The following is a 13727-nucleotide window of genomic DNA, read 5'->3' as shown; positions in this document are numbered from 1 at the left end:
GAAACTTATTTTCTTAAATGTTAACATTTTATTTCCCTCTATGAGGTTCTTGCCTCTTCTAAGTAGTTCAGAGTGATATCCTTTGTCATGTGAATTATTTTACTTTTAAATTACACTGTATTATACTTACTCAGGCATGCCATATCCTTGCCTATTGAAGTGTTAATATTATTATTGCTTTCCAAAATGGCAGTCACATTCATTTCTAAATTCTTAATATATTGTAATTTTCCAATTACATTTTAAATGTTAGATCAGACCAGAACATACGCGTAATTAAGTTAACAATGATGATCTGGTTGTATTGATTGACAATAGTGATGTTGCCAGCAGATATTGCTTCATTCATTTTGTTCTTCTTGGTGGTAAAGTTTTTTGGGTTTTTTTTGGCCAGTCCTGGGCCTTGAACTCAGGGCCTGAGCACTGTCCCTGGCTTCTTTTTGCTCAAGGCTAGCACTCTACCACTTGAGCCACAGCGCCACTTCTGGCCATTTTCTGTATATGTGGTACTGGGGAATTGAGCCCAGGGCCTCATGTATACAAGGCAAGCACTCTTGCTACTAGGCCATATCCTCAGCCCGATGGTAAAGTTCTTTAAAGCAAACTCCATATGTTTTATTACATTTCACTATGAATATGTCAATATATTTCTGATAATAAGGAAATGTTGGAATCTAACCATGGTCATCACAACAAACAAGATCAACAAGTTGCTAATATTCATTTCTATTGTTTTCTAATAGTTTCTTTTCTTTCTTTTTTTTTTTTTTTTGCCAGTCCTGGGCCTTGAACTCAGGGCCTGAGCACTGTCCCTGGCTTCTTTCCGCTCAAGGCTAGCACTCTGCCACTTGAGCCACAGCGCCACTTCTGGCCATTTTCTATATATGTGGTGCTGGGGAATCGAACCTAGGGCTTCATGTATACAAGGCAAGCACTCTTGCCGCTAGGCCGTATTCCCAGCCCCTCTAATAGTTTCTGATATTAGGAACTTCTTTTGACCTCTCCTAAAAATTCTAGGAATAAACACTTACCTACTTACTCGTTCATTTCTTAAATATGAGGGCCTGCCCTGATTCAGATAGTCAGAAAAAAAAATCTTCATTTCCACTATGCGCAGTTTAACATTGCAGGCATTGAAGTTCCCAAGGTAACAGAAGCGTGCCATCTAGATGTTACAGTTCAACACAAATGACCAAGACAACACTTACTGATAGAAAGAATGTAGTGAGTAAGAGTAGGTTAAAGGTTCTAAAATTCACATTTTTGTGAGGAGCAAGTAAAATTTTCTAGAACAGTTAAGGATACATTTCAAGAGGAAAAGCATTCCAAACTTTGCAAGTAAAGTAGAATCTTATGGAAGAGCTCACCTTTGAGACATATAAAACTGCTCATCCTCATGAAAACAGTTTATAAAATAAGTATGATGCCTAACCCCCCCTAATCCTACTGTTTATATTATTTTATCCAAGTGAACTGAGCGCTAAATATTTTTTTTTCCCGTTTTTGCTCATCTAACTAGAAAGGTTAATCCAAAGTTAGATATTTTCCAATGCCTGGAATAATTGCTATTGTAAACCGCTCCCACTGATGTGTGTGTGTGTGTGTGTGTGTGTGTGTTTATGTGTGTGCACACACACACCAAACTCAGGGACTGTACTCATGGCCTGTGCACGCTGTCCCTTAGCTTTTTTGTATTCAAGGCTACTCGCACTTTACCACTTGAGCCACAGCTCCACTTCTGGCTTTTGAGTGGCTCATTGGAGAAAAGAGTCTCCTAAGTATCTAGGATTACTGGCTTGAGCCACCAGCGCCTGGCCTCCCCCTGAGTCTTTTAAATGGATCAAGGTGAAATTAAAAATCTGGAGTTTGCGCTTTTTCTTCCCATACTAACAGAGGACAAAAGCTAGTCCCTTCTGAGCCTTTCTGTTCAGTCAGTCACTTAGTATCATTCCCAACATTACCGTGATAAGCCCATCAATTTCTCCTCAGCAGCCTGTCTTGGATGCCTCCCTCCCCCCACCCACCCATGGTATTCTGTGCAGGTGTGTGTGTGTGTGTGTGTGTGTGTGTGTGTGTGTGTGTACATGTGTGCTGAACTGCTTGAAAACAACCTTCTTCCCTGCTGCTCTCCCCTGATATTTTGCTTGTCATCAAGGGCCAAGCCAGAAGGAAGGGAGAGAGAAGCACAGGAGGAAGGAAGAAGGAAGGTTCTGGTAAGCCACAGAAGGGAAACTGCTCCTAACAGCTTCTTTGCCATGGGTCCTGACGGTGACTAGAATGCGGTGGTATGACCCCGTGTGAGTGACAGGAAGTGGTATTGCCATAATTCTTATTTTGAAGTTGGAGCCAGCAGGATTAATGGATTCGCTATGGAACACCAAGAGCGAGATTACAATTTATGAAGACCTTTTGTTTTTGTTTCAGACAGGGTGTCCCTGGGTAGCCCTGGAGAGCTTTATATATTACTTCCAGACTTTGACTCTATCCTCCAGATATTTTGCAGATGTTCCCAAATCTAAAAATGTCCCAAATCTGCAAAACTTCAGGTCTCAAACTCAATGTGTGGTGCGCACAGGGAAGAAGAGCAGGAGAGATTTCTGGGCTCCAGGGGGAGAGCAGTTTGTGGGTTCAAGCCCACCACGTGACCCTCCCCAATTCTCCTTGCAACTTCTCTACTTTCTCGTTACTTACCCATGTGTACTGAGGGCTCTGGAGCCCACTACTTGCATGCTGGAGACCAGAAAGCCTGGGATGGAATTCAATCCACGTTTGAATGCTTGACAATCTGGAGTCTGAAGGCTGTAAAGCTCTGTCCAAGGTCAATGGCAGGAGAACCAGGGCAGGGGAAGAAGCTGTTTGCTAATGCAAGCCTTAGCTCTAAGTCTAGAGACACCAAAGCTAGGATTCTAGAGCCAGGAATAGGAGCAAAGAATTCACCCTTGTACTTTTTAACCAATTAGGGCAGGTGCTCAATGGACCAGACAGTACCTGCCTGCATGGGTGGGACTGTACACTAATTCAAATGCTTATCTCCTCCAAAAATGCCCCACTGACACACTAACACATCGTGTTTTACCAGCTATCATGGCATCCCTTTAAGCAGTCAAATTGACACAAAGTTAATCATCACAATGTGTGTGTATATACATATGTATACACACATATACATATGCACATATACATGATATTCACACATATACCCATATAGATATACATGTTTATTTGTATATATTTATTATTTGTATATATTCATATATTTGTGTTTCTATTTTTCATACATATATAAAATAAATCTTCATGGAAAGCTTAGAGGCGATAAGATTCTAGATTCTGTTTTCTAAATACTGTTTGCTAGTGAAAGAAATGAGTGTTTGTTGGAGGAGTAGCTGGCTTCAGAAATGGGGCATAAAAAGAGAAGATGGAACATCTTCCAGGATCAAGAATTAAGTGTTTCAGAAAATAAATGCCTAAATGGTGATGTTAAAGGCTCCGAAGCCCGTGTGAATAAACTCCCACTAAGCAAACCTGGGACAAGTAGGAAAAAAGTACATTAAAAGTTGGCAATGGGAGCTGGGGATATGGCCTAGTGGCAAGAGTGCTTGCCTTGTATACATGAGGCCCTGGGTTCGATTCCCCAGCACCACATATACAGAAAATGGCCAGAAGTGGCGCTGTGGCTCAAGTGGCAGAGTGCTAGCCTTGAGCAAGAAGAAGCCAGGGACAGTGCTCAGGCACTGAGTCCAAGCCCCAGGACTGGCAAAAAAAAAAAAAAAAAAAAAAAAAAAGTTGGCAATGGTTTTTAACCCAGAGGATAACAACAACAACCACCAAAGACTCCTTACTGCATCAATGAGAAAGCAGGAGAAGGACAGGTCCTGCCTTACAGTAGGATACCAGCCACTACATGGAGAAAGAATGATACAATTAGAAAAATTCACATTGGGCAACATCCCAGTAATAGTTATTACAGACAAGGATCATCTGTACTATACATTCTCCTGTTTCCTTCCTTATAGGATCTTATTAACAGGACTATATAGTGAACAAAAGAAGTTACTTCAAGTGATGGTAATTAACATCACTGGTAACGGAACAAATGATATTAAGTTCTACCTGATGTAACTCAGTGGGAAGAACTCAGTATGACAGTACTCCTGTCAAATTTTCACAATCACAATATGTACAAATTAAACACGCGAATGACGAAGCTTAGAAGAAAACACACTGGTTGAGAGTCTGCAAGAGTATTGACCTAATGTGATAGAGTTATCTAAATCAAGGAGAAGAAAGGAAATAAAATAACTTTAGTATTTTTTAAGAAAATAAACAATGAAGATAGGTGTAAAAATAATTAAAATAAAGCAGGCAGGAACAGACACTATTAATGAAGTTTAAAATGAGGTTTGTTCTGAGCACCAGTGGCTTACACCTATAATCATAGCTACTCAGGAAGCTAAGATCTGAGGGTCTTGATTTGAAGGCAGCCCAGGCAAGAAAGTCTGTGAGAGTTTTATCTCCAATTAACTGCCAAAAGGCCAGAAGTGAATTTGTGGCTCAAGTGGTAAAGTGCTAGCCTTGAACACAAAAGCTCAAGGACAGTTCCCAGGCCCTGAGTTCAAATTCCGGGATAGCCACAAAACAAAAAAATTACAACCTACATTTATGAAAAATATCAATAAAACATCTCCAATTTGATTGATTGACAAATATAGCAAAGACAAAAACCATCAGTATTGGTAAGACAATAGAAGACATTAATCATCACAGCCTAGTAAAAGAAAAAGTAAAAGTATGAGCAACATTATGCTCATAAAATCAGTAAATTGGATTAAATAAACTAAGCTTCATGTAATGATCAATCCAGAACTTGAACTTTCATGAAATAAAATGATTTTTAATTAAAAATCTTTTTTTTTAAAAGATAATGCTCCAAGTTTTAGGGCTTTGGGTGGGGGGGGGGTGGTGGCTTGAACTCAGGGCCTGGACACTGTCCTTGAGCTTTTTTGCTCAAGCCTAGGGCTCTTCCACTTTGAGCCACAGCTTCACATATGGTTTTGAGTGGTTAATTGGAGATAAGAATCTCACAGGGAATGTTCTGCCCATGCTGGCTTTGAACTGTGGTCCTCTCAGGCTCCTGAATAGCCAGGATTACAGGCATGAGCTATAGGTGCCTGCCCAACATTTCCCCAACATTTTATTGATAAATTCAAACATTCATTGAGAAATAATAGCAACTCTCAGCTACTCTGTAGATCAGCAGTTTTAGAGAATACTTAATATCTTACTGGAAGTTTTGACCACTGCAATCAGGCAATAAAAAAAAATAATGAATTGGAAGAATACAATCAAAGTTGTCCTATTGGCCAGTGACCTGATCATGGACATAGGGTCGAGAATAAGGTGTTCTCTCGGTGGCCACCCCCTATGACTGGAGGGGTCTCCCCTTGCCCCGAGCCCCCAGAGCCAATGCCTAAGGCTGGTATCTCGCTGGGGCCTCCATGAAATGTAGTATCCTGGTCACCCAGGATTTGAACTCACGATAATACAGTCACCAGCACTCAGTCCATCAGGCTACTGAGTCTTTATTTAGCTGTACACAGCGTCTGCTCTCCAGCATCGAGATGGTAAAGAACAGCGCTGAGCTGGGTTGGGGTTTTTAAAGGCAGAAGCTATGCATTCTACAGCAGGTGGTCCTGGGGTACACTCAGGGGGGGTCAATGCAGGGGGTCAAAGCAAGTCACAAACGGGTTAAGCAAGCCGTTTACAGAAGCAGAATTTTGCGGTTCGGCTGACCTAATATTAACTTCGTTTTAAACAATTGTTACCATGTTCCCCTAATATCACCTAAGCAAGCATGAGCAGGCTAAAACAATCAAGTAAGCAAGCATGAGTGGGGCAACCTGATAGTTACCATGGCATTTCTATAACTGCTACTATGATTATTCTTATAATTTATTGCTATGATCATTTTCAAAATTCGTTACTATGGTTGCTACCTGGATACAGAGAGGAACCAGGGCTACATATATTCTTTAAATGTCAAACTGTGAGGAACTAGTCTCATGGGTAGGGGTGCGGCCTTCTAGCATGGAGTCACAAAAATGGAATTAGAGAAGCTAAGCATAAACTCTAAGAGAGTGAAATTTTACAAGCCCTATGGTTTCTGGGAGCTCAGGGGCTTCACTTTTCCTTGGTTCTCACACATAGCCTTGGAGATCTACTAGGACTAATAACTGAATTTAAAGTCCCAAGGTACAATGATAATGTGTGAATATATACCAGCAACTACATTTCCAACAGCATCCAAAACCATGAACTACTTGGAGATCATTTAATACAACATGTTAACTCATTCTATAAAGAAAACTGTAAAACTTTCCGCGAGTTTTATTATATACAATTGTGTGCCACCAGTGCTAAAGATCTGCCCCAGGGAGGTTCTTCCTGCTCCATTTTTCTCAATAGCCCCCCAGAAGTGAACTGTAGGGGGCGCTATGGCCTCTTCAGGCAGTGTACATATTCTACTTTCTGCTCCGGACATGCTGAGCACCAAAAGGCTCAAGTGGTAAAAGGTGCTGAATCACGACTTCTCTGAATAGCACCCAGGAAGGCAAGTGCAGAATGAGATAAAACTCTTCTGTAGTTTGTTTGGAGGCAATCTATTGGCTGGGCAGAAATGCTGAAGTATAGATCCTTTTTGATTGGTTAATTAAAATTGAATACTCTAAACTGAGAGATGTAGAAGGCAGGAAGCTACTGGTTTTAATTCTTTATCCAAATCTGCTGGGACATCCCTTGGCTTAACCCTTAGCAGATGTTAAATGGAATCCTTCAGCAAGCTGCCCATTCCCCCTGAGAAAGCTAGGCCTTCATTATTTCATTCTCTTCCACAATGCCTATGAAAAACTAATGGTTGAGAAAGAAAATGGTATGGGGCAAGATGGCACTATCCATGGAAATCAAAAGTATTAAGTCCATGAATACATCTGCGTATATAAAAGTCATTGTCTCCTTTCTCGACTCAAAGGATCACGTAATTTTCAAGTGGGCAACCTATTTGGAGACTTGATCTTTTCAGTATTCATTTCTTCATTTCATATAAAGAATAATTGTGTTTTTTTCCAGCACAGTGTCCATAAAACACATACTTCTGATATGTGTTCCCAGTTTAGAAAGGATTTTATTGTTTCATTGTTTATCTCTTCTTTTCAGAGTGTTTAAACATAAGGGATTTTATCTTGATTTATTCATTGTGTTGGAGGCTTTGAAACTTAACTTCGATTTATATAAGCTTTCAGTGTTCTTTTTCCAGTACTACCGTGGCAAGTCCATTGCATTTGAACCACAACATTGCCTTTGTGTTTAAGAATCAGGCACACAAACGACCAAATTTTCTTTTATGCAAACTAGCTTAAATTCAGAATATATCCAGAGCTCCCCATGATATGATCTCACTTTTTAGGATATCAGCAGATCTTAAAGTCAAACAGCTCTGCAGGGGAAAGGCTACGACCCTACTTAAGACCCCTGGATTTCTCTTTGACTCATATTTATTTGACAGGCTTTCCTTCAAGAAGGAGAAGGGGACAACTCACAAGAAGAGAATGTGACCCAAGGCTGATAAGAGTAGAGGGACCAGGGCAGGAGAGGCTGGCCTCGTGGGCTGCTAAAGACCCAGAAGTTCTTGTCACTGCCCTGGGGTAGCTTCCAGGAATTAGCATGCCATTGTGTGTTTATCCACCAGGGGGAGACAGTGCTCTGCCTCGTGCTGTTGAGGTAAATGTCCAAGGAAGTCAGGGTTTGCCCACCAAGCTCCAGGTCTCTGCTGCTGGCACCTACATGGTCACACCACAAAGACAAAACTTGCCCCTGGGCAGCTTTTGATTCACACAAAGAAACCCACTGCCTGCATACGACATAGTCTGGAGTTCAAATCAGAAGTGTTCATTCAATTACTCTTTCTTAGATGGGAAGGTCTACAGACGGACATTCTCTTCAAAATAAAATCGATCTTAAGAATCCAACCCTGGCAACAGACACATAAACAGGAAGTTCTCTTTATTCCAATGGCCACAGATTCTCCAGCACATAGAAGACTCCTGTTAAAATTGTTCTGGGATCGATAGAGACAGACAGATGACCTGGATAGACTTCCTCACAACCACAAACAGATGTTACTCTTTCCTCGGTCCACCAATAGCCTCTATTTCAGCTCAATCCCGCTGTCCCCAAACAATCGTCCATTTACAAGAATGGGGCACCAGTGGATCATACCTGTAATCCTAGCTACTTAGGAGGTTGAGATCTGAGGATCAGGTTCAAAGCCAGCCCTGACAGTGAACCTTCAGTGAACCAGCAAAAAGCTGGAAGTGCACTGTGTCTCAAGTGGTAGAGTGCTAGCCTTGAGCAAAAATCTGAGCAAGAGTGAGAGGTCTTGTGTTCAAGGTCCAGTACTGGCAAAATTAATTAAAGTTCTTAAAAATAAAAGAGATGAAGTTTATCTTTTGAATAATGTGAAAGAAGAAAGCTTTGAAGCTCTTCCTTAAAAATAACATTCATGATCTTTGGGGGAAATACATGTGCAATTATTATATCTAAGTTTAAAATGATCAAAGCACACACTTTCAGGAGATATATTATGAACTGTATGTGACTTTTTTGTCCTAGTCCTGGGGCTTGAAATCAGGGACTGGTCCCTGTCCGTGAGCTTTTTGGTTCAAGGCTAGCACTCTACCACTTGAGCCAATATTCTACTTCTGGCTTTTGTGTGTGTGTGTGTGTGTGTGTGTGTGTGTGTGTGTGTGTGTGTGTGGTGGTTAATTGGAGATAAGAGTCTCATGGACTTCCCTGCTCAGGCTGGCTTTGAACTGTGATCCTCAGATCTCAGCCTCCTGAGTAGCTAGGATTATAGGCATGAGCCACTGACTCTCTGCTTAGAAGTGACTTTCATGTAATAATGGTTCTGAGGGTCTTTGTAGAAGGGAAGAGGGAAATGGATTTTAATTAGATTAGCAAACAGTAAAAAAGCCAAAGGGCTTGTACCTACAGAAAGTCCCACTCAGAGAAAAGGGCCTTTCAGCTAATTTATGTAACGTGTGATAGAACAAGCTGCTACCCCGCTACCAAGAAAGCAGAATTATTTACTGAAGAAAAAAAAATAATTCAAAGCAAAACAATGGAACTATTCATTGTGGAAAAAATGATAAAAACAAAAGGCTCTGTGTTGTGTTTAGGTTTCAGGGAAACAGGAATTCTTTCAACTTATAACCTCTGACTCTGCAGAATGAGGAACAAGTAAACTGCTCAACTTTGCCAAAACTGCAGAACTTACACTGCCGTTGAGTACTCTGCCTTTAATTTCTACACTCGGTACTGCCTTTAGCTTTAATGTCTCAAAACAAAGCTTGTCATATCATAAAAGTAAATCATGGAGTACAAACATATTTCTTAATAGATAAACCCATAGAACAAAATATAAGGAAAATCCAGATGGACTAAATATCTTCTTTTAAAAAATCATCTTTTTCCAGATATCAAACATTTAAACACACATATTTTTCTAAATTGTATGTGTATGTAACAAAAAATTTTAAAAACAGTACAAAAAATTATAAAGGATTTGACTGGGGTGTGTGTGTGTCTGTGTGTGTGTGTGTCTGTGTTTGTGTGTTTGTGTGCTCCAGTACTAGGGCTTGAACTCAGAGCCTGGGTGCTGTCTTTTAGTCTTTTCACTTCTAGTTGATGCTCTGACATTTGTTTTGTTTTGATGCTTGCCAGTCCTGAGCTTGAACTCAAGGCCTGAGCACTGTCCCTGGCATCTTTTTGCTCAAGGCTAGCACTCTACCACTTGAACCACAGTGCCCCTTCTGGCTTTTTCTATATATGTGGTGCTGAGGAATCGAACCCAGGGCTTCATGTAACCAAGGCGAGCACTTTGCCACTAAGCCATATTCCCAGCCCCTATGCGTTGCCATTTGAACCACAGCTCCACTTCAAGGTTTTGCTGGTTAATTGGAGATAAGAATTGTGTGGACTTTACTGTCCTGGATGGCTTCAAACCACAATCCTGGGGCTGGGAATATGGCCTAGAAGCAAGAATGCTTACATGAAACACTAGGTTCTATTCCTCAGCACCACATATATAGAAAATGGCCAGAAGTGGCGCTGTGGCTCAAGTGGCAGATTGCTAGCCTTGAGCAAAAAGAACTCCCCAGGGACAGTGCTCAGGCCCTGAGTTCAAGGCCCAGGACTGGCAAAAAAAAACAACAACAACAAAACTGAGTACAAACCACAATCCTCAGATGTCAGCCTCCTTAAGCAGCTAGTTACAGGTGGGAGCCAACAGCTCCCGGTTCCACTCAAATTTTCGGCATAAAAACTCCCACTCTGGGCTGGGAATGTGGCTTGATGGTAAAGTGTTTGCCTAGCATGCATGAAGCCTTGGCGTTCAATTCCTTAGTACCACATAAACAGAAGTGGCGCTGTGGTTCAAGTGGTAGAGTACTAGCCTTGAGCAAGAGAAGCTCAGGGACAGCACCCAGGCTCTGAGTTCAAGCCTCAGGACTGGCAAAAAAACAAACTAAAATCCCACTCTATAAACAGAAAGACAAAGTAACTGATATAACAAGATAATAAACCTTACTAAAAGAGTATTATAAAGAATAGTTAATTGCCCATAGGTAATTAAATGCAGGAAAAGAACTTGAACCCCGCAGGTATTTAGAAATATGCAAGTACCATGTTACCAATTGATTTTTGTTCATTATATTACCAAAATTTTAAGCATTCAATGTTAAAAACATTTTGGTAAAAAATAAACATATAGGGCTGGGGATATAGCCTAGTGGCAAGAGTGCCTGCCTCGGATACACAAGGCCCTGGGTTCGATTCCCCAGCACCACATATACAGAAAACGGCCAGAAGCGGCGCTGTGGCTCAAGTGGCAGAGTGCTAGCCTTGAGCGGAAAGAAGCCAGGGACAGTGCTCAGGCCCTGAGTCCAAGGCCCAGGACTGGCAAAAAAAAAAAAAAAACATATAAATCAACAATAGAATCATAAATTCCACCAGTGGAAAAATAATTAGAAGATTATCCAGATTTTATACAACATTTAGATATACATAATGCTTAACCTTGAACTCTTACTATGATACTACCTGTAGAAGTATAAAATAAACTACATACACTAGTATAATCACATATAATATATGACATCTACTTACAGAAACATATATGAAGCATTTCTACTGTAGATATAGATATACTATAGAAGTAAAGAAGGAAATTGTCCCTAATTTGAAGGTAGCCTTCAGTCTATAGGTGAATAAAGTCACATAATTCCAGGCAGAATGAGCAGTAAATGCATACACCAGGATTCAGTCTGAAAAAAAATTAATTACTTCTGAGATAAAATGACACGTGATTTAAGTTTTCTATTAGTATACCTCTTTATTTGTTAACAGAAAGAAAACTACATCCATAAATACATGTATTTCACAACTATAAAAATAAATGTTTATATATAAATACATTTAAATATATACTTGTGAAATACTAAAAGGTAAATAAATATATTAGAATGTAAAAGAAAGTTATCGTTTCAAAGGCTAATGAACAGGGCTGGGGATATGGCCTAGTGGCAAGAGTGCTTGCCTCGTATACATGAGGCCCTGGGTTCAATTCCCCAGCACCATATATACAGAAAACGGCCAGAAGTGGCACTGTGGCTCAAGTGGCAGAGTGCTAGACTTGAGCAAAAAGAAGCCAGGGACAGTGCTCAGGCCCTGAGTCCAAGCCCCGGGACTGGCCAAAAAAAAAAAAAAGTTCTCCCAAAGGCTAATGAACATGCCACTTGGTGTATACAAGCATTGGAGGGCAGAGGGAGCTGATTTGTGGTCCGTTATAGACATGTCTCCATCTAGTGGTAGCAATATATGCTGCACATTTGCACAATTAACTATCATCACACTGCAAAGTCTCCCGTACTGGCTATCCGGGATTACTGTGGTTGTTAGTGGTTACTATTACAGCAGTATTAGCACTGTACTGGGCTTTGCTTTTATACTCTAGGCTGGACTATCACTTGAACCATACCTCCATTTTCACTTTTAGCTGGTTAACTGGAGGTTAGAGTCTCACAGACTTTCCCGTCCGGGCTGGCATCCAGAATCCTGGATTTCTTTTTTTTTTTTTTTTTTTGGCCAGTCCTGGGCCTTGGACTCAGGGCCTGAGCACTGTCCCTGGCTTCTTCCAGCTCAAGGCTAGCACTCTGCCACTTGAGCCACAGCGCCGCTTCTGGCCGTTTTCAGTATATGTGGTGCTAGGGGAACCGAACCTAGGGCCTCATGTATCTGAGGCAGGCACTCTTGCCACTAGGCTATATCCCCAGCCCTGGAATCCTGGATTTCTTGATCCAAGTTCCTGTGCTGTTTGCAAGACCTGCCTCGTTTGAAATCACAATGATTAAGTGAACTCCTATCAGTGTAAAGGCTTCAGTGCATAGAAGGTGAGGACATGGTAGACTAAGGGGCTTTGGACCGCCATCTCCTCTGTACGCTGAATGGGCTGGAAGATCTCACAGTTTCCTCCTCACACCAGCGAGCTGTGATTGCTCTTTAAACAAGAGCTGGAAATGATAGCTGACCTTCCATGCAAAGTCCCTGCCACTGAGAGCAAGTCTGCTGCAAAGCTAGCTGAAGCTAGCTTGGCAGAGGCTCTTCCAAGAAAGGGCCCTGCCCCCTTCACTCCCTGTTTGCTTCAAGTCTAATGTTGCCTGTCAGTGGGGTGAACTTTTAGTTATAATTAGCAGTGGGACAGGCCCTCAACATGCAGGCTACTGCCTCAGAGACGTCTCAGCTGAATGGCTGCTGGTTTTCCTCGTTCTTCCCCTTAGTAAGGGCTCATCTGGATTTTGTTTGTTTGTCAGTCCTGGGACTTGAACTCTGGGCCTGGGCACTGCGGCTGAATGTATGTGCTCCAGGCTAGCACTCTACCACTTGAGCCACAGATCCACTTCTGGCTTTTTTTTTTATTTGCAGGTTAATTGGAGGTAAGGGTCTCTGGGACTTTCCTGCCCTGGTCTGGCTTCAAACCCTGACCCTCTGATCTCAGGTTCCTAAGTAGCTAGAATTACAGGCATGTGCTACCGGCTCCTGGCTTCATGTAGGTTTTAAGTACAACTACCAGGTGTTTTTGCTTTATTTCCACATACAGCGTGGAGCTGTTGTTCTTTTAAGGTCCTTTGTGGACTTCTGTCTGAAAGAGGTGCTGCTGGGGCGCAGAGCTCGGTCCTCTGCCCTCAGTTGGGCAACGAGGTCCATCCAGGGTGTCCTGCGAAACGCTGAGACCACCAAGCTTCGAAAATCTGCTGGCCCTTCCTGCCTGCCGCTCTGGAAACGCCGAATCCTTCCCCCACGAGGGTCCCCAGGAGCCCGCCGCAGGGGCCCGCAGTCACTGCGTGTCCAGCTCCTGGAGGACTCAGATGAATGTCATGCAATCTACCACCACTACACACACACACACGCACGCACGCACACATACACACAGTCTACCTCCACTCTACACGCGATCTACCTCCACACACACACACACGATTTATCTCCACTCCACACACACGATCTACCTCCACTCCACATACACAATCTACCTCTACCCTACATGCACACACACACACACACACACACACACACACACGTGCACTCTCTAAAGCTCTCCAGAGTCCCAGGTTTCC

Source organism: Perognathus longimembris, chromosome 11 (assembly GCF_023159225.1).
Source record: "Perognathus longimembris pacificus isolate PPM17 chromosome 11, ASM2315922v1, whole genome shotgun sequence".
In the NCBI taxonomy this organism is placed as follows: Eukaryota; Metazoa; Chordata; class Mammalia; order Rodentia; family Heteromyidae; genus Perognathus; species Perognathus longimembris.
Note: the sequence above shows the minus strand (reverse complement) of the source record.